The sequence below is a fragment of the Vulpes vulpes genome, chromosome 2 (genome assembly GCF_048418805.1).
Source record: "Vulpes vulpes isolate BD-2025 chromosome 2, VulVul3, whole genome shotgun sequence".
NCBI lineage: Eukaryota > Metazoa > Chordata > Mammalia > Carnivora > Canidae > Vulpes > Vulpes vulpes.
Window position 1 is genome coordinate 151,983,447 of NC_132781.1, and position 26,071 is coordinate 152,009,517.

The following is a 26,071-nucleotide window of genomic DNA, read 5'->3' on the forward strand; positions in this document are numbered from 1 at the left end:
GGTCGTGATCCTGGAGACCCCGGGATCAAGTCCCATGTCAGGCTTCCTGCATGAAGCCTGCTTCTCCCTTTCTCTGCCTGTGTCTTTCACGAATAAATAAATAAGATCATAAAAAAAGAAAGAAAAATTAGTTTGTAATTTTTCTGGATTTTATGGTATTCGTTAAATTTTAAAAATTCATAATTTGTGATTTCTTTTCTCCAAAGAAAAGATTCATTTTTATACCTCATATTGTATTTATAATTTTGGATTTTTAAAAAAAGATTTATTTATTCATGAGAGACAGAGGGAGAAGCAGGATGCAGGACTGGATCCCTGGACTGCAGGAGCACGCCCTCAGCCAAAGGCAGACACTCAACCGCTGAGCCACCCAGGCGCCCCATGTAACTATGGATTTTTTTTTTAAACAGGGTCCTCAATTTGAATAAATCTCAAGTCCCCACAATACCTGAATTCAACCTTGCTCCTTGCCCATATTTGGGTAGCAATTTAAAGTTAGTGAAGCATTAATATCGTTTCTGATAAAAATTTTCCCATAAAATAATGTGCACGAAATAGAAGCCACTGTGAGATTAATCCAATATTAGAAATAAACTAGTATTGAGGATAAAAACACTACCTTAGTCTCGCCTCTACACCAGTGTTTCCAAAACTTCTCACACAGTCCTCCTCCCACAGTTTTTTTAAATCAGATGCATCCGGCATTTCTTCTCACAATGACTTTGGGGAGGCGGGTATTACGCGAATTTTATTATTTTTTTATTTTTGTTTATTCGTGATAGTCACAGAGAGAGAGAGAGAAAGAGGCTCCATGCACCGGGAGCCCGACGTGGGACTCGATCCCAGGTCTCCAGGACCGCGCCCTGGGCCAAAGACAGGCGCTAAGCCGCTGCGCCACCCAGGAATCCCTATTGCGCGAACTTTAAAAGACCGTCTGAAAATGTGAACGCTGAAATATGCCTTACCGGGGCTGCTCGTACCCCGGCGCTACGACCAACGCTCCCGCAGCAAGACCCGGCCTCTCCGCGCTAAGCACGTCCTAGGCGCCCAGCGGGGCGTCACCAGGGGCGGGGCTCCCGGGAGGGCGGAGTGGGCGGGGCCTAGGCCCGTCCTCGCCCCGCCTCGTGAAGTCTGACACATGCGCCCAGAGGCTTCTGGTGGAACGAGGTGTGGATTGCGAGGTGACCCTGGCCGCTGACTTCCGGTTCCTAGGGATGCGCATCCGGGTCACGCTAACGCCGCGGTTTCCTCCATCCGCTTGGTTCTCCTGTGAGTCTGGACCAGTACCCATGTCCTGCTTTGGGGCCTCTGCAGCCGTAGGGTGAGTCTCCGCTGCGACAGGGTCTGAATGCGGCCGGTCGAGTACAGCCTGTAGAGGGACGGGTCAAAAGTTCTGTCCCGGTCCCTGTGGGTGGGGGTTCTCTTTGCCTGTCCCTTGTCCCTGCAATGGTTCTCTCACTTTAGCCTTTCCCTCGCCGGCCTCGCCTCTTTCACCTCCCTTTAGTCTCGCCCGTCCGCGCGCACCTCTTGCCTGGCTGTTTTCCTCGTTCTTAGCCTTCGGTTACAAGCCTCGGTTTCTTGCCTTTCGCCTCGGCGCTTCTCTCACCACTGCCTCTCTCTTTTCCCCCCGGCTCTCACGTTAGCACCTCCCTGGGATCTCGCTGTGCTTTCCCGCAGCAGGACAGCCCACCTCCTCATTGTGCTTCCCCTCCTCCACTGCGAAACTCAGCCTGTGTCTCTCGGGTCCTACCTGGGTCCTGTCCTCCAACTTCCATCGCCTTCGACCCCTGTCCCTTCCTGGGACTAGTAGGTGACATTTGTGCTTCGCCTGGGGTTCTCCCGCCTTTTCTTAGCTAGGGGAATGCTTAGCCAAAGCCCAGTCGGGGCCGATTTATCCGGCCAGGGAGAAGTTTTGCCTTGAGGCGTCGTGTGAGACCCAACTCGGGTAGCTTCCGTTGTTAGGGAACAACAAAGGCGGTTCCACTTCTTTGCTGGAGCACAGTTTTCGGTGCTCTCTCCAGAGCAGGCTAACAGGTGGCAGGCACACGGAACTGCTAGAGATTGGGCTTGTGTGGTCTGGTTAACTGACAGGCCTTGAGGATGTCCTGTCATTTTTGTGTTGTCTGTCCCTTGAGAATGGATGTGCACAGCTGAGGCAAAAATGCGGATAATCTTGGGACGATCATCTCTGTTTCTGCATAGGCTTTACTTACAGAACAGTTGCTGTGACAGAGGACGGTTTCTTAGGAGATTTTTTAGCCCCAGATTTAATAAGCTTATTGCCAAAAATTTTAGTGTCACTGAAATATTTTCTGCTAAAGAGCGCACTATAGTAATTTCGCACTAAGTTTTCTTTATTTGAACTCAGTGTGCATATGTATCTTTATCCTTACCTCTTAGAAATTTTCATTTTTACTCTATTGACAAGTTTTCTATTTTTCTTTCTGTTTCTTCATAAGCCAGACATTACAGTACATTATTACTTTGACTATTATTCTGTTATTTTTTCTTTACTATTTTCACCTTTTAAGAATTATTTATTTATTTATTTTAGAAAGAGTAGAAGCAGGAGGCGCAGAGAGAGAGAGAATCCCAAGCAGACTCCATGTTGAGTATGGAGCATAATGCACTGGATCTCACGACCTGAGCCCAAACCAAGAGTCTGACACTTAACTGACTGTGCCACTCAGGCAGCCCCTCCACCTTAGCCTTAGAACCGACTTTTTCTCATTTGAGACTTAGGCTTTTAATTTCTTAAATTTCTCTGATGGCTCATAGTCACCTTTAAGATGAAGAGATCGGGGACACCTGGGTGACTCTGGTTGAGCATCTGCCTTTAGCTCAGGGCTTGATCCCAGACTCAAGATTTTCAAAAAAAATCTTAAAAAAAAAAAATAAGTTGAAGAGATTGGATTTAATAATGGTTAGTTCCTATTTTTCAAATTTTGTGATCTGAGGTATATTTTGAGACACAGGATTGGATAATTTTTACTTTTGTTTTTCTGATGTTTATGGTGGTGTGTAGCATTTGATTGCAAATGTTTTTGTGTGAGCAGCTTCTGAAATATAAATTATGCTCTGAAATTTAGTACTTAAGTGAACAGAATAAATACAGCTTTTAGTGTCCGTTTCACTTCTGATTAGTGAGTTACAGAAAAGTTTCTCTCATTATGTGATACATATACATATGCGAGCATAGCATAGACCTTGGCTCATTCCAGAATTGGGCTACTCCCTTCAGCTATTTTTAGCAAAGGACTTTGGAGCTTGGCCATACTAGTCCTAGAACCTACAGAGAAGTACCCTTCTGGGTGGCTTTCAGGCCTCATCTAACGGCTGAGAGCTCCTTACCCATACCTCTTATCTTCCCCACCACCTACACTGGAAACTCTAGTTTCTGTTCAGCCTGATCTAATCATTTTGCATCCTTAAAAACTAACTCCAGTGAGTATGGGCTGACTCTGTTTCCTTACCTCCTGGTTTGTGGACTTTTTTTTTTTTTTAGCCACAGATATTCCATAGAGAAACATTTGGATTGATGCAGGGCCCTCTTTTAACCTTTTTCATCTCTGAACTTTTTCTTTCTTGAGTATGTCTAAGTCTAAACCTAGATGAATTTCTACAGTTTACAGCTGGAGGGAACCACAGAGCTCAGACTTACCCCTTCATTTTACAATAAGGAAATCAAGACAAAGAATTGGTGATTTTTCTAAGGTCAGTTTTTACAAATAAAGAAGTCTTGTCCATGCATTCAGAAGTGGGTTTTAGTTCCCTCAAAGTTGCAGATCAGAGAGTACAACGTAGTATTTAGTGGTTCATTTCAATACAGTTGTATCACAGGAATGAGTTTTAAGATAAGAAACTTATGACAGATTTTTAAATGCAAGGCTGGAGTCATTTTGCCTTCAAAGGTGGATTCTAGAAAGAAATTGTGCAGAAGTAGAAGTTGAAATTAGTCTTAGGGAGTCTCTTTTCTTCTAAAATCACGTTAGCCTATTATGATATAAATGCTCCATAAAAGCCTTTATATGAAATGAACATCCCATGGTCTCATTGGAGCAATTGTGCTCATGCTCCTGGTCTTCTTACCCAGAACTAATAGATTTTCTGTTTACTAAAAAGCCTGCCTGTCTTACCCAGCTTCCAAAGAAATAAATATATCACTAGAGACAACTTAGTGTATATGTTTGTAATGTTCAGGAGAGGAATCACTGTCAATTTTCTATAGAAATTTCTCCTTTAGTTTGGCAGTCTTAGCTTGTGACCCTGAAGTCTCAATTTAAAATAAATTTCTGCATATTATTTTATGCCTGTCAGGTTTTCTGGGTTTTTTTCTTATTTTACTTTTTAAGGATTTTATTTATTTATTCATAGAGACAGAGAGAGGTAGAGACATAGGCAGAGGGAGAAGCAGGCTCCCTATGGCGAGCCCGATATGGGTGGGACTCTGGGATCACAACCTGAGCCAAAGGCAGATGCTTTACCACTGAGCCACCCGTGTGCCCCAGGTTTTCTGTTTTTATTTGGTTTAATTATTTTGCTGTTTTGTCATTTTCCTTGTTACTGTGCTTTGTTTTACATGGTTTAATTTTTATTCTTGAACCCTGGAATATGTTTTAAGGAAAGTGCAGCTTTAAAAATTCCAGAAGCAAAGTACACCTCTACCATGCCCTTACCTTTTGTACCTTGCGGTGTGATGGTTTCTGTGATTTGCCTAAGCCACTTCATAATGTCATTCTTTTTGTTTTGCTTTCAGATAAAAGGCTGATAGAACTTCTATTTTGGTAGTTGTTTGTCTAAAAGACTTTTGTGTTCTGCATATAACGGCAGGATATTTTACCTTTTGTGTATTTTAAATGGAGGAAGAATAGTTAAAAGTAGTTAACGTAGAATAGTTTAACATAGAAATAGTTCAAAATGTATTTAAAAATATTAGGAATAGGACAGCCTGGGTGGCTCAGCGGTTTCACGCTGCCTTCAGCCCAGGGCCTAATCCTGGAGACCCCGGATTGAGTCCCATGTCGGGCTCCCTGCATGGGGCCTGCTTCTCCCTCTGCCTGTGTCTCTGCCTCTCTATCTCTGTGTTTCTCATGAATAAGTGAAATCTTAAAAAAAAAATTAGGAATAGTTTATTCTTCTCATACATTCATTTATGTCAAGGGATTATTACATTTTGAATAAAGTTGAAAATAGGTGTACTTTCTATTTGCTAATGAACCTAAAAATACAGGTGCATGTTCTTATATAGAATGTATGGCATAAGCTGTGAATATGTTTTATTGGCAGAGAACATAGCAAACCATACCATCATCTTGATATCTTTATTTGGTCCCATCAACCTAAGTCCTAGTATCTAATTATTAAATGTAAAAATAATTGAGTATTTTCTTTGTTATTTATAGTATATTTAAAGACAGTTATTTGGGAATTGCTAGGTGGTTGAGCATCTGCCTTTGGCTCAAGTTGTGATCCCAAGGTTCTGGGATGGAGTCCCTCATCAGGCCCCCTGCAGGGAGCCTGCTTCTCCCTTTGCCTATGTCTCTGCTTCTCTCTGTGTGTCTGTCATGAATAAATAAATAAAATAATTAAAAACCCCAGTTATTTGAAATATGGGCTTCATAAAATTTATCTTTACTATTTTCTCCTTTTAAATATGTAGTAGTATTTTACTTTTTTTTTTTTTTAAAGTAATCTAGTCTACGCCCAACATGGGACTGGAACTCATGACCCCGAGATCAAGAGTCACATGCTCTACCGACTGAAGCAGCCAGGTGCCCCTGTATTAGTATTTTAAATCAAAAAAGGAAATTATAAATAGTGCTATCCTTTCAACCTCCATTGAAATCATAAAACTCATAAAACTCTTAGAATAGCAATAGTGGGAACATACCTCAACATAATAAAGACTAGGGGATCCCTGGGTGGCGCAGCGGTTTAGCGTCTGCCTTTGGCCCAGGGCACGATCCTGGAGACCCGGGATCGAATCCCACGTCGGGCTCCCGGTGCATGGAGCCTGCTTCTCCCTCAGCCTGTGTCTCTACCTCTCTCTCTCTGTGTGTGACTATCATAAATAAATAAAAAAAAAACCATAATAAAGACTGTATATGACAAAGCCATCACAAACATAGTCCACAGTGAAATATTGAAAGCTTTTTCTCTAAAATCAGAAGTAAGACAAAGATGCCCCCACTCTTACCCACTGTATTTATTCAGCATAGTATTGGAAGTCCTAGCCACAACAATTACACAAAGAAAAAGAAAATGTATCCAAATTGGTAAGGAATAAGTTAAACTGCTATTATTTGCAGGTACCTAATTCTACATGTAGAAAACCTAATGTCTCCCCAGAAATGTGTTAGAATTAATGAATTCAGTAAATTTGCAGGATAAAACATCAATATGCAAAAATCTGTTGCATTTCTACACAATAATAATGAACTATCAGAAAGAAAAATTAACAAAACAATCCCATTTATAATGGCATCAAAAAGAATAAAATGTCTAGGAATAAGTTTAACCAAGGAAGTGAAAGTCCTGTACACAGAAAACTGTAAGACATTGATTTAAAAATTGAAGATGACACAAATAAATGGAAAGATAGTTCATATTCATGTATCAGAAGAATATTATTATGATGTCCATACTACCCAAAGCAATCTACAAAATCAGTGCAATTCCTTTCAAAATTCCAGTGACATTTTTCACAGAACTGGAACAAATAATTCTAACATTTGGGTGGAAATGTTTTTTAAAAAAGATAAGAAAGAAAAAAAAATACTGCTGACTTAACTGTAAGTTAACAGATCCTTCCCAAGGCAGTCTAGTACTTTAACGTCTTAAAGATCTTACTACAGATTGTGTTGGATGCACTTTAACTTATTAGCTTGGTTAATAATTTGTACTAGGTAGACTTGCTTTTATTTGCTGTATAAAATAGTTAGCAATAGTCTTTGTAATGCATTTCTTTTAGCAAATTTATTTTGGGTCCCTACTATGTTCGGTTTCAATAATACATGTACAGGCTGCTCGTGTGAACTAGGTAACATTATGTAAGAATGACATTTACACTTAAATCCTGAATTTGGTTTTCTTTCTACATATTTGAATTAAACTATAGGATGTAATATAACCTATATCACCAGGTGGTAGCAAAAAAAAAAAAAAAAAAAGCAGCAGGAGATAACATAATTAGAATTAAACTTTCATCCTAAGAAAATGTTACTTTCTACCAGTGACAATGGTATATGATTTTTTTTAAAGATTTTATGATTTTATGTTGTTTTCAAAACACTGGTTTCTCATCAGTAATCGAGTTTGAGGTTCTTGTGTTAATTTGCATCACAGTTTAATATAAAATCATGTTCTTTATAGGTACAGTTAAATCAATTTCATTTGGGAGTCTTCACAAATGAACTGTAAAAATCTATAATGGTAAAACAGTAAACATAAAAGCAGCTTTAGGGGATCCGTGGGTGGCTCAGCGGTTTAGCCCCTGCCTTTGGCCCAGGGTGCGGTCCTAGAGACCTGGGATCAAGTCCCGTGTTGGGCTCCCGGCATAGAGCCTGCTTATCCCTCTGCCTGTGTCTCTGCCTCTCTTTCTATGTCTAAAATAAATGAATGAATGAATATATATATAGTGAATATATGTATATATTAATTCATTTATATATAATAAATTCATTTATATATAGTAAATTCATTATATTCATTATATATATATATATAACTATTCCGTGTGGTTTAACTCTTTAATTATATTAACTCTTTAATCTTTACAACCCTGTGAAGTAAGAAGTACTGTTCTTATCTCCATTTTACAAATGAGGAAACCAAGGCACAGAAGTTATAAAACTTGCCCAAAGTAACACAGTTAGTTAGGCAGCTGGGTTCTATGTCTTAAATGAATGAATGAATGAATATATATATAATGAATATATATATATATATATATTCACTCATTTATATATAATAAATTCATTTATATATAATAAATTCATTATATTCATATTATATATATATATATATATATATATATATATATATATATAAACTATTCTGTGTGGTTTAACTCTTTAATTATATTAACTCTTTAATCTTTACAATCCCGTGAAGTAAGAAGTACTATTCTTATCTCCATTTTACAAATGAGGAAACCAAGGCACAGAAGTTATAAAACTTGCCCAAAGTAACACAGTTAGTTAGGCAGCTGGGTTTAAACTTAGTCTTTCTGGCTTCAGAGTTCATGATCTTTTTGTACAGAGTTCTTCTAGTTTAGTGATTTCTTCCTTTATAGCTTAAGGAAAACAGGACCAGGTCTTTGCCTCTTAAAAAAATTATCTTGTGGAAGTTAGTAGTTACTTTTGAGTTTTTGGAGAAAAGGCAGTATTTTTAATAAAGTGCATTCTATATTACTAACATGTCTTACTTGAACTTTTTTTTTTTTTAAGATTCTATTTATTTATTCATGAGAGACAGAGAGAGAGGCAGAGACACAGGCAGAGGGAGAAGCAGGCTCCATGCAGGGAGCCTGACCTGGGACTCGATCCCAGGTCTCCAGGATCACACCCTGGGCTGCAGGCGGCGCTAAACTGCTGCACCACCGGGGCTGCCCTTACTTCTTGATCTTAATATTTTTTCTTTCTTTGATCTGCAAAGTATTCAACGAATTTATGTCTCAAACTCTGAAATCTTAATGTTCTCAATATGAATTTAACAACTTTGAAATACAAAACGAAACTAAAACTAAAATTTCTGACTTACCTGTGTTTCATTTCCAAATTTGGAACTTCGTGCAAAACTAAGTGTTTTTAGTTTTACTTGGAAAAGAGGAGGAGAATTTTGACAAATCAATTCCTTTGTAAATTAAAAAATGCAAATAGTCATTTAGAATATCATTAATCATATTAGGATTCTTCTTTGTGCTTTTGTTATTCCCAAATATAAAAATTTTTGTTGCGTCTCCAAGGGAAGGAGATGATTTTATATCAATTGAGGTGGTAGTTTAAGAATCTGGGACTGAGATAGGAGAAGTGATTTTTCTGAGTATTTTAAAAACAGTTGAGAATCGTGGGATCTGGTTAACAGAAAAAAACTACAGTTATTTCTGGTAAGAAGTGACATTTGGTTAGGGATACTACTTATTTTTTACATATTAACTCCACTTGTTAATTCAGACATAAGTAAGTACACCCTTTTTCATAGTAGCTTTTGTCTTTTTTTCTTTTTTTGGGAAAAATACTATTATGGAGCTGAAAAGTCTAGGCTTTGCTATGATAATTTACTTATTGGTGTTTAGAATGTACTTTGGTTTAAACATTTAATATTTGTTTCAAAAGCAGCTCTTTTATGTGTGTTTGATAATCAGTTTCTTTTCTAAAATTTCAATAGTACTTTTACCTGAAATTTAATAATGTAATTACTGAATTTACGAAAATTGTTTATTGCTATCAGCACTGTTACTATGGGAATAAATTAGAATGATTAGCTCTTAGGTGGGATTGAACTTTATTCTTTAGTTTCCATAGTAGTTGAAAAAGATTTAGGTCAGATTTACCTGTTGTTCCTCCTTTTTTCAAAATAAGAGGGAATTTTAATTTAGCACAATGATGTTAATTTTTTTTCCTACTAGATTGATATGATAGCTTCACTCTCTTTATCGACAGCATAATAGAAAATAATGTGTACATGACTTGGTTTTTAGAAAATTAGAATTTAGAGAACATTTTAGGATAAAAAATAGTATTTACAGGTCTTATTTTTAAAAAAGTGTTACTAATTCACTGAAATTTTCAAATCTGCTTTTTCTTTTTACCACATCTTTGCTGTAGATTTGGAAGCAATGATTAGATAACATTGATGAATAAGTGTTCATGAGAGTGAGAATTGAGAGCTTTTACAAAGAAAATAAGCCATCTCTAACATTGGCGTGGCATTTAATAGCTAGATGAACAGAAAATCTTTGCTTTATCTCATTTTTGTGTATCTCCTGTTAGTATGTATTTATTTAATGTCGGTACCTCACATTCTGTGAAATTGTTTATTTGGAATAACTGTTAAACTATTAATTTTTATGCAGATGGTTTTCTTTTTCAGAGGGTTGCCTTAAATATACTGTAATTTAGAGAACCACCAAAATTCTGAATGTTATTTCCTATGTAGTTTGAAGTGGATATTTTTCTCCTATTGTCTGGCATTTTCTTTTATTCTGATAAAGTGGCTTTCAAATTTTTTTGATCAGGACCCACTATAAGATGCAGTTTTTCGTTGTTACCCAGTATGCACATATATATGTATATTATCCAATACTTGTACATATTAATGTACATATTAATGTTTAAAATTGAAACAGGAGTTTTGTGAAAGTGTTATTTTTACTACTGGATGTGAATTGTAATATTTTCTACTCTATTTTGTTTTACTGTATTTCATTTAAAACTGTTGATCTCCACTAAGTTAATAAGATATTAATACATTTTACCTGCAGTTTGAAAAATTCTAATGACTGCTAGATTTTTTCCAATATTGTTTTTTTGGAATTGAAAATGTTTGAGTTTGTTACTTTTTTCTCTGAAATGTATCTTGAATCTGTTAAGCTTTTAATCTAAATAACTATGCAGAACAATTAAGAGAGGGAGACTCTATTGCCAATTGCCATTACTGTCATCTCTGTTCTTTACTGTGTCCAGGCATATCATTTTAAAAACTGCAATAATAAAGAATCGGGAGGTTGAAAACACTTGTTCACATGTAGAACTTCTATCATTAGAATCCTTTGCTAGGTTCCAAATAATAGTCAAAGTTTAAGTTGATGAAGTTGCTTTTCACAAATTTTGTGTCTGCCCTTGGCAGCTAATCAAAAGGTTACAAAGCTGCTTTATTCTACTTTCTTCTGGCCCCAGTCCAGTCCTTATAAACCAAAAAAGAGACCTGAGGAGTGAAGCAGTTTGCTTGTGTGTATATGGTCAGGTGAAAGTAACATGTCTAAAGAGTAGACTGCACGTATGTATTGTCCTGACTCCTTTCCTGTAATCACAAAGGGGAAAAGAGAGTAGAGATATCAACAGTTCCTAGCATATCATAGCCAATAAGTGAGGCAGGGTCAGCAGCATACTCTACTGTTTTTTTTTGTCACCACCACCTCCTAACATTTACTAAGCACTTACTATGTTCCATGCACTATTTAAAGCACTTCACTTGGGGTGCCTGGCTGGCATAGTCAGTTAAGCATCCAACTCTTGGTTTCAGATCAGGTCATGATCTCAGGGTCATGAGATGGAGCCCTGTATGGGGTTCTGTGCTCAGTGCAGAGTCTGCTGGGTATTTTCTCTCCCTCACCCTCTCCCTCTGCCCCTTCCACTTGTGCTCATGCGTGCACAAACATGCTCTCTCTTTCTGTCTCTAAATAAATAAGTCTTAAAAAAATAATAAAGCACTTCATTCACTTGGGAGGCCTAGGAGAATAAGAATGAGAGGATAAAGAAGAAAACTTGCCTCTTTATTATTATCTGGCTTGTGAATTCTGGCTACTGGTGTAGCATGGCATAGCATGCATTTTTAGCTTGGTCAGCCTTTTAAAGTCATCAGTACTGTCTGTGATGTTCCATATTGAGTGGTACATAGCTGTGGTTTGAGACCTCAGACTTTGAAGCGAGGCTGCCTGGGCTTGAATTTCAGGTTGGTGTCTTCCTAGGTAAATAACCTTGGGCAAGTCACTCTCCGTACTTTAGTTTCCTCATCTGTAAAATGGTGATAATGATAAATAGTACCTATCATAGACTTATTGAGAGGATCAAATGAGTTATACATGTAAAGTACTTAGAACAGTGTTCTAACCCATAAGAAACATTCTGTAAATGTTAGTTATTAATAACTCACAACTCACAGTTGGATCTCCTAAAAGTACTTGTGACCATGATGAGTTCTGTGTATTTGCTAAGTAACAGTCTGTGGTTGACATTCAATGTTTTATTGTCCAGGAGCTTGAAAACAGCGTTTCTTGCAAAGGACTCATAGGGAAAGTTATATAGGGTATTGGGAATCAAAGCCAAATGAGAAAGGTAAAGCTACAGGTCCAACTTATTTAATCTTTCATAGGAATCTCTTGTTATTTGGACCATATACTTAATAATCTAAATATTTTTCCCTTTGAAAAACTAAGGGCAACTAGTTGTCAAATTGACTTTCACTCAAGACCAGATTTCCTGAATTTATCTGAATTTATCTTACGCCTAAGATACTTATTTATTATTTTTCTTTAACAAATAGCTATATCATGTTTCCTCTAGTGCCAGGCACTATCCTGAGAGCTTCACAAATATTAACTCATTTAAATCTTATGATGAAGACACATTATTATTATTCCCATTTTATTTATTTATTATTTATTTACTTACTTATTTATTTATTTATTATTCCCATTTTACAGATGAAGTAACTGGGACATAGGAAGGTTATAAATAAGTAAACTCCCATACCTTTCATCAGGGTGGAGCTGGGATTTGAGCCTAAGTAGTCTGGCTCCAGAGTTAATGCTTCAAGCTTGCCCAGCCTGCTTCTTCTAGAGGTGAATTATGTTGAAAAGAGTAAAATAACAGGTGTTCAAACTTCACTACTACTGTGAAACTAATACAACTCTGTGCATTAACTACATTGGAATTAAATTTTTTAAATATAGAAAAAAATTCACTATTCCTCACCTTGTGCTGAAATGATAGTACTGAATTTTTGTCTGATGTATTCTCAAAAGAGTAAATAAGTTTGGGTAAATAAAACATTAACAGAAGAACTGAACCTAGATTTTATAGTTTTGACAACTGAAGACATACATTTCAAAAGACTTAGTTCTGTTAGTATAGTGTAAGATAAATTTTATCTGAATAATAGAGAGCTGGTATATAAATATAGAGATAGATTTATAGGAAGTGATACAGTTTTGTTTTTCAAAGGTGGAAGAAATAGGGTAAAATTTTTTCTATATAACTGGAAAACACATTTATAGGTGTTGTGCCCAAGATTGCGAATCCGAGAAACCACCAAGGAGCAGACGCTGATGCAAACACATGAGGGTTTAATTTCAAGCTCGAGCTTGGGTCCAATACCCGACACAGCGGAGCAGGGACTTGGACCCCGAGACTAAGAGCCCTAGCAGCTTTATAGGGGCCAGTGGCCAATGGGATACACAGAAAGTTGCACAGTCATGTCCACACGCAGGTGGCCAATTGAATTACATCTCACCCTATAGTATCCATTTGAGCTGGCCTATTACTTTGATCAGAATCTCAGAATTGGTGTAGTTTTGGCAGGCACAAGGCGGGGTTACATTGTTATGAGCCGATTTCCCATTAGGGTGTGCCCAGCGGTTTGACTAGGGTGGGGCAGCGCCTTAAGCAATAAGCAGGTTATGTGGGGGTCATACAGGAGGTGGCAGGTGTAGCACAAAATGGAGTTAGTCCTGCTCTGCTTGTCCAGGGGCAGGGGATTTTTGTTAAATTTCCTGGGTCCCACATAGGATATTCATACTGGAATTAAACCATGTATCAGGCCATAGCACCTATAGAAAAAAATTGCAATTCTCTTAGAAATGTTAACCTCACAGATCAAAGAAGGATAAAGAAAATTTTGGGTTCTTTCCTTTCGGCGCTGGCCGCAGCCATGAGTATGCTCAGGCTTCAGAAGAGGCTTGCCTCCAGTGTCCTCCGCTGTGGCAAAAAGAAGGTCTGGTTGGACCCCAATGAGACCAATGAAATCGCCAATGCAAACTCCCGTCAGCAGATACGAAAACTGATCAAAGATGGGCTGATAATCCGGAAGCCTGTGACTGTCCATTCCCAAGCTTGGTGCCGGAAAAACACTCTGGCCCGCTGGAAGGGCAGGCATATGGGCATTGGTAAGAGAAAAGGTACTGCCAATGCTCGAATGCCTGAGAAGGTAATGTGGATGAGGAGGATGAGAATTCTACGCAGGCTGCTCAGAAGATACCGTGAATCTAAGAAGATTGACCACCACATGTATCATAGCCTCTACCTGAAAGTGAAGGGTAACCTGTTCAAGAACAAGCGGATCTCATGGAACACATCCACAAGCTGAAGGCAGACAAGGCTCACAAGAAGCTTCTGGCTGACCAGGCTGAGGCCCGCAGATCTAAGACCAAGGAGGCCCGCAAGCGCCTTAAAGAGCGGCTCCAGGCCAAGAAGGAGGAAATCATCAAGACTCTCTCCAAGGAGGAAGAGACCAAGAAATAAAACTCCCTCTCTTGTCTGTACATAGTGGCCTCAGCATGAATCAGATCAGTTATTCAATAAAACAAACCTTTATCTGCCTTAAAAAAAAAAAAAAAAGAAAGAAAGAAAGAAAATTTTGGAGGCTTTGAGTTCCATGGAGTCTGGATCTGGCACATTAAATAAATTCTTAGGTTTGTGATTGACAAGTTACTAAAAACAGAAAGAGTTGGAAGGATTGTAGTAGAACTGTTAGATTATTATTAAGCTCACTTTGACAAATCTAATTCAGATTAACTCATTCCTTTGCAATACTTTTTACTATGGTTTTGGAATTTTTCTTGTAGAACACAGCCCCCTATTTTATCAGAAGCTTGTGGGGGGAAAGTTTTTTTAATTTTTATTAAAGGTTATTTTGTAGACAACTTGAAGGGATGATTTTCCAAGAAATAATATTAGGTTAAGAACAATTCTTCTTAGAGAAATCTGTTCTTGATAAAGTATTTTTCTTACTAAGAACGTGGTACAGCCAAAGTGTATTTTTTAAAAATTATTTCTCTGTAAGTTCTGATAGTATTTTGTTAAGTGTGAAGTTACTATAAATATTCGTACAGCTGACAATACCATGATATGTCGGTCAGTCATACTTCCCAAATAAAGTAACCAGAAGAATTCACCAACTTTACCACAGTCAGTTGGCTGGGCTGTTTATTTATGGAAGGAGTTCACCACCGTGGTGATGGCTTTTGTCTGTCTGCAGACAGTTCTGCAGGGAAGGTGTTGGTTATAATTTTTTCCCCCACAGAAATGTAATTTGTGTTGATGCCTGAATTGTGAGAGCTAAAAGGCTTTCTTAGGGTCCCTTGAAAGACAGAGAGCTTTAAGGTGGGTCAGCTTGAGTATAAGGGTGGCTCAGTCAGTTAAGCATCTAGCTCTTGGTTTCAACTTGGGTCATGATCCCAGGGTTGTGAGATATTTTTGTCTACTTCAGCAGGACTCGAGTACAAAGGACTTTGAGTAATATGTTAGATATGTTAGATGTTTTTTGAAAGGTGATAATATCAAGAAAGGTTGCCATCATTTGATGAGACCGGTGAATTTCTGAAAGATAAACAATGAGATGGGATTTAATAGAGAGTAGAAGAAATCACAGCTGGAAGTATATGTAGAAGTTCCAAAAATGTATCAGACTCCAAGTAAACAATTATGAAGAAATTGAAGGGTGCTTGGAGCATAAATGAGTTTCCGGCCCTTACTCTTGATTTTGAGCATCTGGTGTTGTCTACTGGATAAAGCCTGGAGAAATGCTTTCAAGACACATTGTACAATCTGCTTGGAGAGGGCATGTGTTTCCCTCTCTTCTATTCTCCCCTTGGAGTTTAGTGTATATTAAACAAATTATGTCATTCTCTAGCTTGAAGCACCCATTGCCTTCCCAAATTCCATATCATGTGTTACAAGGCAGTATGTGATGTGGCTCTTGCCTGCTTCTCAGTCTTCATTTCCAACCATTCCTTCACTTGTTAATACCGGTCTCTTTGCTATATCTCAAACATGCCAAGATGTTATCCTTTCACTTTTTTTATTCTTGTTTTCTTCTGAAACCTCTTCCTTTGCATCTTCTTATAACTCTCTCCTTTTCATTATTCAGAACTCTGCTGAAATATTACCACCTCAGAGAAATTATTACCCTATCTGAAATAGCTCCCCTGTAGTCCGTTGTCTCTTTGTGTTCCTTTCCATAGTACTTATTACTTTGCAAAATTATATTACCTTATGTATTTGTTCATCTTCCTATTAGAATATAAGTTCCTTGAGGCTGGGGATTTTGTGTTTATCACTGAATTCCCAGTATCTAAGCCAATGGAGGGCACATAGTACACATTCAGTGAATATTTTATAAATGAATGAATGAATTTTGGGATTAGAAAAAGAAGAATGAGTCTGAAGTAACTATAGACTGCTATAACAAAAGTAGAGGAAATGAAAAGCAAAGTGACTAGCTAAGTCTGGTATTTCTCCCTAGGATAAAGCTTTGATAGCTATTCTAAAGTGAAAGTCATGGCATAAGAGGCCAGAGATATCCCTAATAATTTATGTGATGTTCAAAAGAGATGGATTCATATCCAGAAAGCAGATTACCTGCGGACACTGATGAACTGTATATTTCACCCCTCTTCCATAATCACCGTAAGTGAATGTATGTAACTAGAACCTACCTATACAAGAGATGAACAAAAATTCTCATCTACTCTGAGTGAAAAAAGTAAAACTCCCAACTGTAAAAATGAACTCTAATAGTCTAGATTTAATCATTTGAGGAAAAGTAATGTTATGAAAAAGGAATCAAATGCAGCTGACACTAAAGGAAATAGTGAATAGTATGAACTGAAGATTTTAAAGATAAGCATTTTTTTAGTAATTTCAGAGGAAATAATGAAATAAATGTAAATATTGAAATTTTGAAGAGAAAAATTCAAAAGCAAATATAGCAAAATAATAAACATAAAGATTGAGCTAAGGGTTGCCTGGGTAGCTCAGTTATTTAAATGTCGGACTCTTGATTTAGGCTCAGGTCATGATCCCAGAGTCATGAGGTCCAGCTCCACATCTGCTTTGTACTGGGTGTGAAGGGTATTTAAGATTCTCTCCTCACTCCCCCTCCCCCCCACCCATCACTCTCATCACCCTACCCCTAGCTCCACTGGGGCTAGCTTCCCCCCCACCAAAAAAAACCACACCAAAAACAAAAAACTGAGTTAAAGGAGTTTCTCAGTTAAAGTGCAGGATGTCAGCAGTAATGACAGTGAGACCCTCTGAAATTCTCCCTTCCATAAAAGCAATGGGAACCCGGGCAGACACAATCAACTGTTTCAGAACTCTGAAAATTAACCATAGGCTTACAGTAAACTGGGAGCATTTATTCAAGAAAAATGGCCACATTTCAGGAAAAACAGTAAACTTTGTAGCAGTTTAACTTGCCCAAGTGCCATCCTCCTCTCTCTAATTCCATGGTAACTTTGAAAACCAGCAGCCCCCCGGGATGCCTGGGTGGCTCACCAGTTGAGTGTCTGCCTTTGGCTCTGGCGTGAAGCTGGGGGTCCTGGGATGAGTACCCACATCAAGCTCCTCCCCACAGGGAGCTTGCTTCTCCCTCTGCATATGTCTCTGCCTCTCTGTGTCTCTCATGAATAAATAAAAAAGTTTTTTAAAGGTAAGTTTATGGTTTTTTAAGGAAGCCAATGAAATGTTGATTCTGAAACTTCATGAAAACCACAAAATAAGAAACTGTGAAAGAATCTTACAAGTATCAATGAAAGAATCTTAAATTCAGTACTAGAAAATAGAATTTAACAGTTTATTAAAATAATATTCTACAATCCAAGGGTTTGGTTTCTGAAATAAATGCATATATGGCTCAATATTAGAACATCTATTAACAAGTTTTAATAGATGATAGAAAAACTGTATGATCATCATTTTGGATGCCAGAAAAGCATTTGACCAAATTAATATCTTTTCCTGATAAATACATGTAAATGTAGATAATAAAGCTATCGAAGTTGTAGACAAAAGTATGAATATGTATTTATAAGTTGGAGAAGGCTAAATAGTGCATAAATTCTAGAAAGCACAAAGGGAAAAAAGATCGACAAGTTTTATTTCTTAAAAATCATGCTTTCTATTTTGCAATTTGAGATCATGTTTTACTTGTTGAGTTAGGCAAGAAATTTAAAAGATGGTACTTGGTGCTGGTTAAGGCACAGCAAAGTGGGTATTAATGGTTGCAACCTTAATAGTAAATTGTCAGGATTGGCAGATGTTAGGCTTCATCAGAGAAGCAGAACTACTTAGAAGAAATATATGTACACATACACAGATAAATAATACATGTGTGTTTGTAAGGGCTAAAGGTACCTAACCGGGCAGTCCCAGTGGCTCAGCGGTTTAGCTCCGCCTGCAGCGTTGGGCGTGATCCTGGAGACCCAGGATCGAGTCCTACATCGGGCTCCCTGCATGGAGCCTGCTTCTCCCTCTGCCTGTGTCTCTGCCTCTCTCTCTCTCTGTCTCTCTCTCTGTCTCTGTCTCTATGAATAAATAAATAAAATATTAAAAACAATCAAATAAAAAAATAAAGGTACCTAACCTTGTGTGTAAAGAAGGCAATTCTCAAGTATCCCAAAAGAAATCTAGTACAGAGGGGCCAGTCAGCATAGTCAGATCCTGCAGAAGTACACTTAGTATATCCAAATCAAAGGCTTTGGCATGGAGAGAAAAACTGTCAACAAAATAAAAAGGCAATCTACTGAATGGGAGCAGATATTTGCAAATGACACATTCGATAAGAGGTTAATATCCAAAATATATAGAGAACATATATAACTCAACACTAAATAAGCAGTCTTCTGATTTTTAAATCAGAGTAGACATTTTTCCAAAGTACACACAAAATAACAAATGTTGGTGAGGATGTGGAGAAAAAGGAACCCTTGTGTACAGTTGGTGGGAATGCAAATTGGTATAGCCACTGTGGAAAACAGCATGGAAGTTCCTCAAAATTAAAAATAGAATTACCATGTGATTCAGTAATTCCACTACTGAGTATTTACCCAAAAGAAATGAAAATAGGGGGGATGGGTTAACTGGATGACGGGCATTAAGGAGGCACACGATGAGATGACTGTATGTTGGCAAATTGAATTTAAATAAAATACAAAATAAAATTTTAAAATGGGAAAAGAAAATGAAAACACTAATTATTCAAAAAGATATATGCACCCCTATGTTTATTACTATTTACAGTAGCCAAGATATGGAAGCAACCCAAATGTCCATTCACAGATGAATAAATATATGGTACATACACACACAGAATACTGCTACTCAGCCATAAAAAAAATAAAAGATCTTGCCATCTGCACCAACATGGGAGGACTTAGAGGGTATATAATACTAAGTGAAGTAAGTCAGAGAAAGATAAATACCATAAGATTTCACTCGTATCACACAAAACAAATGAACAAAGAAAAAGAGACCAAAAAAAACACTCTTAAATACAGAGAATAAACTGGTAGTTGCCAGAGGTGAGTGGGTGGGGCGTTGGTAAAGTCTAAGGAGACTACTTTACCATAAGCACTGATAGGACATACACAGATGTGGACTGAGAAAACATTAGTGAAAAAATTAACTCTTAATTTCCATAGGAAACATTTTATAGTGGTATAGAAACCAGAATACAAATTAAAGAATTGGAGTTTTAAATTTTGATGAAGTCCGATTTCTCTTTTATTTTTTTTCTTTTGTGGGTTTGCAGTGGTTTCATACCTAAGAAATCCACTGGACTAAATAAATAACCTGTGGATATGGTCCTACCTTATTTAGTCTTCCACTCTCAGTGCATAGCAAGACACTTATGAATGCAAAGGGGACTAACATTTTGGGGGTACCTATATTTGTGTTAGACACATGGATTGTACTAGACTCTTTTTCTAAGTATTCATTGAATTTTAAAATGAATCTATATTTACAAGAGAAATAAGAGTGACTTGTCCAGGTCTTACAGCTAGTAGTTAACAGAACTAAATAAACCTTTTTGACTCTGAATCCCATCTCTTTCCCTTATATTAATTTGCCGGTTAAATTAAGCAAGCTCCTGTAGTGTATTTGGAATGACTGATTTTATAAAAACTTGATCACAAACTTCTAAGAACCATCTGTCTTTTTTTTTTTTAAGATTTATGTATTCATACATTGAGAGAGAGAGAGAGAGAGGGGCAAAGACATAGGCAGAGGGAGAAGCAGGCTCCTTGCAGGAAGCCGGATGTGGGACTCGATCCCAGGTCTCCAGGATCACACTCTGGGCTGCAGGCGGCGCTAAACCACTGCGCCACTGGGGCTGCCCAGAACCATCTGTCTTATAAAGCAAGCTTGCTTAATGATTTTTTGCAACCTTTTTGGTACTATGCCTCTAAGCCCCTTAAATATCTTTTTTAAAAGAAAACAGTGCTGTTCAATGTTAACATCCATAATGACACTCCAGTAAGTGATGAAATGATACGGATTTTATGCGGCTTTTTTTTCTTTTAAGACTTCCAACTAAAGGATTTTCTTTGGGTTTTTTTTTTTTTTCTGTTTTTTAAATTTATTTATTTTTACCAGATACATGTTTTCATGGTATATCATTGGGTTTGCGAAGTATTTTCTGTAGAGTAATTCTGGCTTGATAAATGTCTATGTATTTTACAGAGATCTTTGGTTCATTGCTTGTCTCTTAATTACCCCTTACTCTTTGTTTTTGTCTTTGAGTACATATGTTTCTATTTTAGGTGAAATTTATCTGTTTCTAGTTAGGTGTAATTGGTTCTGATTGTATTGTATAGATCTACCTTTAATGGCTTAGCATAGGGTTAGAATTCTTCTACCACTCCAGTTTAGGTAGGGAGTATCTGTTTGAAGGTAGCTCCATTTAACATAAAAAAATTTATACAATTTGACCTTATTTAAGTCCTCTATGTGATGGAAAAGTCCTCTAAGATAATATCAAGTAATACTACCATTTCAGTCTCTGTACTTGTGAATTGTTGATCCAACTGTTTATAATTTTATTTTATTTTACTTTTAAGATTTTATTTATTTATTCATAGAGTCAGAGAGAGAGAGGCAGAGACACAGGCAGAGGGAGAAGCAGGCATCATACAGAGAGCCCGATGTGGGACTCGATCCAGGGTCCCCAGGATCACGCCTTGGGCCACAGGCGGCGCTAAACCGCCGCACCACCGGGGCTGCCCTATTTATAATTTTATTAACCAACATTTCAACCTCTGTATTCATAAACCATTGATCTATGTTTATAATTTTATTTGTATATATTACAGCTATAGAATTTTTTAAACAAAAGATGTAGATTTTTATTATTTTATAAGATTTTTAAAAAAATTTTATTTATTTGATAGAAAGCAAGAGAGGATGAGCAGGGGGAGCATGAGCAGGGGAGGGGAGCAGGGGAGAGGGAGAAGCAGACTCCCTCCTGAGCAGGAAGCCCAATGTGGGGCTCGATCCTAGGTGCCAACAATCAGAATTTTATTCAACTTCATATACAATTAATTTTTTTCTAAACATTTAAACAGATCCTATATAATTTTTGAGGTATAATTCACACATATAATAAAGTCATCATACTACGTTCTCTTGAGTTTTACAAATGCATATAATCATGTAACAACCAATATAATTGAGGTAGAAAACCGTTCCAATTATCCCGATAAGTTCCCTTGTAACTCTGTGTAGCCAATCCTTTCCCCATGCCTAGCACCTGGCACCCACTGATCTCTTTTCTGTCCTTACATGAAAAATGTCATATGAGTGGAATTATACAATATGTAGATTCTTGAGTGTGGCTTCTTCCACTTAGCGTAATGTATTGGAAATTCATCTGAGTTCCATGAATTGCTGCATAGTGTTCCATTCTATAAATGTACAACAGTTTATTCATTCACTGGTTTGAAAGACATTTGTTTCCAGTTCTCATTGTATATATGAGCAAAGCCACTGTAGGCATTCATGTGCAGGTTTTCAGGTGAACATAAATTTTCATTTAGGTGGATACTTCAGAGTAGGATTGCTGGTTCATATGGTAAGTGGATGTTTAGCTTTCTGAGAAACTATCAAACTTCTCAATAGCTATATTGTACTTTTTACATTCATACTAACAATGCATTAGAGTTCTTGTTGCTTTACTTCCTTGTGAACACTTGATATGGTCAGTTTTCCTTTGTTCATTTCAGCCATGCTAGTGTGTAATGATACTCCCTTTTTAAAAGATAAACTTTTTATTTTGGAGTAATTATTTTGGTATAATTTTAGTTTGGAATAATATATTCTAGGCTTGAAAACAATATTAATCTCATTGTATATTTGCATCAGAGCCCTTGGGTGACAAGGTAGATTGTCAATGAGCAGTAATATTTTGAAAGGAATATATTTTTTTCTGTGCAGTAGTTCTCAGCAGTAGGCTTAAAATACTCAGAAAACTGAGGCACCTGGGTGGCTCCGTTGGTTAAGCATCGGTTGATTTCGGTTCAGGTCATGACCTCTCAGGGTCCGGTTGTGAGATGGAGCCTGAACTCTGCTGCACACTCAACACAGAGGGCTTGTCCCTCTCTCTCTGCCCCCCCCCCCCCCCATTCATGCAAGCATGTTCACTCTGTCTCTAAAATAAATAAAATCTTTTTTTAAAAAAAAGTACTCAGAAAACCATGTTGTAAACTGATGTGCTGTTGTCCGGGCTTTGATGTTACATTTACAGAGTGCAGACAAGTTAGATTTAGCATAGTTCTTAAGGGCTCTAGGATCTTTGAAATGGTAAATGAGCTTTGGCTTCATTTTAAAGTCACCAGCTACATTAACTCCTAACAAGAGTCAGCCTGTCCTTTGAAGCTTTGAGGCCAAGTGTTGATTTCTTCTTTTTAGCTATGAATGTCCTGGATGGCATCTTTCCAATTTAATGCCATTTCATCTACATTGAAAATCTGTTGTTTGGGGCAGCCCTGGTGGCGGTGGCGCAGCGGTTTAGCGCCGCCTGCAGCCTAGGGCCTGTTCCTGGATACCTGGGATCGAGTCCCACGTTGGGCTCCCTGCATGGAGCCTGCTCTCCCTCTGCCTCTCTCTCGCTAGCTCTGTATCTTTCATGAGTAAATAAAATAAATTTTTTTTTAAAGAAAATCTGTTATTTAGTGTAGCCATCTTCATCAGTTAATCTGAGCTAGATCTTCTGGATAACTTGCTGCAGCTTCTACATCAGCATTTGCTGCTTCACTATGCATTTTTATGAAGTAGAGATGGCTTTCTTTCCTTAAATCTCATGAATCCACCTCACCTGGCTTCAGATTTTTCTTCTGCAGCTTCCTCCCCTCTCTTACCTTCATAGAATTGAAGAGACTTAGGGCCTTGCCCTGGCTTAGGCTTTGGCTTAAGGGAATATTGTGGCAGGTTTGATCTTCTATCCAGATCATTCAAAATCTCTCCATATTAACAATGAAACCATTTTGCTTTCTTACCACCCATGTATTCACTACACTCTGAAAAGTGTGTAAAATTTCCCTGAAATTTTACTCTGAAAATTAAAAGGAAACTTATAATTTCCTTCGAGAACTTTTTCTTTGCATTTACAATTTGACTGTTTGGCACAAGAGGCCTGGCTTTCAGTCTGCCTTAGCTTTTGATATGCCTTCCTCACTAAGTTGAATCATTTCTAGCTTTTCATTTTTTTATTTTTTTTATTTTTTTTAAAGATTTTATTTATTTATTCATAGAGACACACACAGAGAGAGAGGCAGAGACACAGGCAGAGGGAGAAGCCGGCTCCATGCAGGGAGCCCGACGTGGGACTCAATCCCGGGTCTCCAGGATCACATCCCGGGCTGCAGGCAGCGCTAAACCGCTGCGCCACTGGGGCTGCCCCTAGCTTTTCATTTAAAGTGAGATATGCAGAAAAAGGACATTTACAACATGGACCTAGAGGGTATTATGCTAGTGAAATAAGTCAGACTGAGAAAGAAAAATAGCATATGGTTTCACTTATATGTAGAATCTAAAAAACAAAACAAATAAACAACAAGAAGCAGAATCAGACTTATAAATACAGAGAACAAAGTGATGGTTGCCAGAGGGAGGGATAAAACGGGTGAAGGGGAATAGAAGATACAGGCTTTCAGTTATAGAAAGAGTAAGTCATGGGAATAAAAGGCACAGCATAGGAAATATAGTTAATGATACTGTAATCGCTTTGTGTAGTGACAGATGGTAGTTACGTTTGTGGTGAGCATAATGTATAGAGATCTTGAATCACTGTGTTGTATATCTGAAACTAAGGTAACATTGCCAAATATCCTCAAAAATTTTTTTAAAAGAGAAAGAGGAGACCTGATGAGAAGGCACCCTATCAAGTCAGCTAATTCAATAAACAGGTTACACTAAAAAGAAGTTAAGTGAGAGATGTGTGACTCCTCCTTTCACTTGAACATTTAGAGACCATTGTAGGATTAGTCATTGACCTAATTTCAGTATTGTTGTGTCTCAGGGACTAGGGAGGCTGAGGAAAGGGAGAGAGATGAGGGAATGGCTGGTCAGTGGAGCAGTCAGAACACACACAACATTTATCAGTTAGGGTCATCATCTTGTATGGGCACAGTTCATGGCACCTGAAAACAATTATAGTAGTAACATCAGAGGTCACTGATTGCAGATCACTACAACAAACATAATAATATTGAAAAAGCTTGAAATATTGCAAGATTTTAAAAATGTGGTACATAGACAAAGTGAGCAAATGCTGTTGGGAAAATAGTGCCAATAGACTTGCTCAACACAGGATTGTCACAAACTTCAATTTCCAAAAATCAGAGTATTTGGGAAGTGCAATAAAGTGAAGTGCATCAAAGCAAGTTATATCTCTCCTTTATAGGGAAAAAGGAGGAAGTACAGAGGAGCTGTTTTGAGCAGAAGTCCATTGGAGGAGAGTTCAGGGTGGTGATGGTTTCTCATTGACTGGGCTATCGCCTAGCAAGGAGGATATCTTACCTTTTGCCACTGTTGTAGTAAAGTATGATTCTTCTGTTGGAAGACACAAGGTATGCTTCTTCCTTCGGGGTCTGCAGTTGACAAGTTGGTAGGGCTTGAGAGCACCCCCTTCAAGGCCTTTGAACTCCATTTCAAATGAGGTTTCTCTTACTCATTTTCACCCTTAACAAGGAAACTGGAGATAGTATTTTTGACCTATCCAGATAATCCAGGATAATCTCATCTAAAAATCCTTAATTACGTCTGCAAAGACTTTTTTCCAAATAAGATGGCATTTGTTGGTTCTGGGGATTAAGGTGTGGACCTATCATTCATCGGAAATCTATTTTATGAGTATATGTGTGTTTGGGAAAGGGGATTCTTTTTCCTCTTTCTCTATGCTCCCCCCCCCCCCCATTTTTCTTTTTCTAACTTTAGTCTATTAAGGGAGAGAAACCCGAGGGCTCCTGATTGCTATACAAGTAGTACCTGTGCTGTAATTCTTTGTTATGGATGTGATACAAAGTATATCATTCCTTGCTTTTACTTGAACGGAACCTTTCAGTTAACACAGACTTCAAAGTGATATTCCTGAAGTCAGTTAACAAAACCTTGTAAAGAACTAAAGTTGTGATTTAGACGTCCCTGGTGAGAAATGGGAAATGTGAAGATTTGAATGTTCTGTGCCTCTAAATGTATTGAAGTTTCATAGTGAACTGCTTTTAAGTAAATGTTTAGAGGAATCAAGAGCCTAGAAATTGTACTTGGTTGAATATTTATTGAATGCCCACAATGTGCTGTCAGATACTAAAAAGAAGAAAGTGGTCTCTGCCACTGTGGAATTTAGGATCAAATTCCACAGGAATCAACCAAAGGAAAACTAGTAGTTGTTTTGTTTGGGGTAAATTATGCTCTGAGACAGAAATTGTCTTTGCTAATAATTTATTTAACACACATTTATGGGAATTAGAATTTATAATATTAATATCTTACAAACCAGTGGCATAAAGGATAATGTCTTGTAATAAGCCAATAAACTAATGATATTGCAAACTAATGATAAATTAATTACCCTATTGTTTCAGATAAAAGAGAGATGAAAGAAATAAAATCCAAATTTAGTTGAGGTGTACCTTTCAACAAGCTGGTCTTGGTGGAGTCAGTCATTGCAACTAAAAGCTGAGTGTCAACTGCTGGTGTAGGTCCCTTGCTGCCGGGGCACATTGCTCACAGACAGTAATTAATAGTGGTGTTGACGGGCAAGGTGGGCTGCTCCACAGGTTTTTTACTCGAAGAGC

General features: G+C 37.6%; 1 protein-coding gene and 1 pseudogene across 2 annotated transcripts in view; both read left to right on the forward strand.

The window, feature by feature from the left end:
• Positions 1-1,133: 1,133 nt before the first annotated feature.
• EYA3 (EYA transcriptional coactivator and phosphatase 3) overlaps positions 1,134-26,071 on the forward strand; it is a 99,369-nt gene continuing 74,431 nt past the window's right edge. Inside the window, exon 1 of one of the 2 annotated variants that reach the window (XM_026014346.2) lies at positions 1,134-1,321. The gene's annotated coding sequence lies outside the window, so the exon portion shown is untranslated. The remainder of the gene's footprint in view (positions 1,322-26,071) is intronic. The other variant, XM_026014347.2, reaches the window with a different exon arrangement.
• Positions 13,607-14,314, forward strand: LOC112931661 (large ribosomal subunit protein eL19-like; annotated as a pseudogene).